Source organism: Artemia sp. Qi Xiang Cuo, chromosome 16, assembly GCF_049724085.1.
Source record: "Artemia sp. Qi Xiang Cuo chromosome 16, ASM4972408v1, whole genome shotgun sequence".
NCBI lineage: Eukaryota > Metazoa > Arthropoda > Branchiopoda > Anostraca > Artemiidae > Artemia > Artemia sp. Qi Xiang Cuo.
The window spans coordinates 47170569-47171813 of NC_142809.1; positions in this window are offsets into that span (position 1 = coordinate 47170569).

The following is a 1245-nucleotide window of genomic DNA, read 5'->3' on the forward strand; positions in this document are numbered from 1 at the left end:
GCGCCTATTGTGATGAAAGTAATCAATGCAAAGTTCCGATTTCAGAGCAGGGTTGCCATGCTGGCCTGGAAGAATTTGCTAAATCTGAGAGGAAAAATTTACTAAATCGCATCTGTTTTTACTAAGTGCTAAAAAAATATTTTGCACGTGCGGCTACCACCCCATGCGCACCATCGGCTTCTACTATAGAAGGATATTCAATAGGACTTACACTATCTTTTTTCATTTTTCTGTCTTTTTCATAGTATGATGGAAAATTCCAGAAACCTATATTTTCAAAAATCTTCTGTTTGGATTATTTGGATGTTCGGCTGAATAGGCGTCATATTCCAGATACAGTGTATCCATGACGTTAAACAATAGTCTAGAATCTTGGATTCTGGAAATTCTGCTGATGAAGCCGGGCTTAAAATTTATCAATGGTCTGCAGGTAATATGATTCAGATATATTGAAAAATTAAAAAGCAATCAAAGAAGAAAAACAGCTACAACTCATATTCACGAAGCAATTCAACGAAGCAAAATGGACTAAATTTCCTTGCATTCTCATATAAGCTTTCTAATTCAAGTGGTTCAATTCCCCTGTCCCCTCTTTCCAGGCATTGTAATATGAATAATGAAACAATTGACCATTGCCTATTTGAATGTAATATGCTGACGTCTGCACAACATACCTTGCTTTCTAAACTGTTAAAATACTTCAAACACCACAAAATCCCACTATCAGCCAAGAGCCTAGCCAACTATACCTGCACACAGAGCATAGAAATCGACATCTATCATCTTATATTTGAACTCCTAAAGTCGAAAGATCTGCTGAAAGATATCTGAATATATCTAATAAATATGAGGCAATCAAGCCAGTAGCTCTGTAGCCAACAGAGTGAAGCAAAAGGAAAAGGGCTAAATAGTTTTACTGAAAAGCCCGCCTGCTGTTAAATAGAAGAATTCAGGTAATGAACTGCTTAGAATCTGAGGTGTGCTTGAAAGTGACGGCTTTTGAAATTTTTCCCCCAGTTTCTGTTTTTGGGTTTGAAATTTAAACCCTTCAATTTTGCATTTTTGAGAGGAAATTTGCCAGCTTTAAAATACTACTTGGGCTGGTCTTTAAATAAGGGATAAGCTGCTTACAAAGAATTCTGACAAATTTTAAAGCAATTAATTTAGGAGTTTTTAATGGATTTTTTCTGGATTCTCTATCGTTCGCATTCAAGGAAATTAAAGACCAATACAATCTTTGTCACT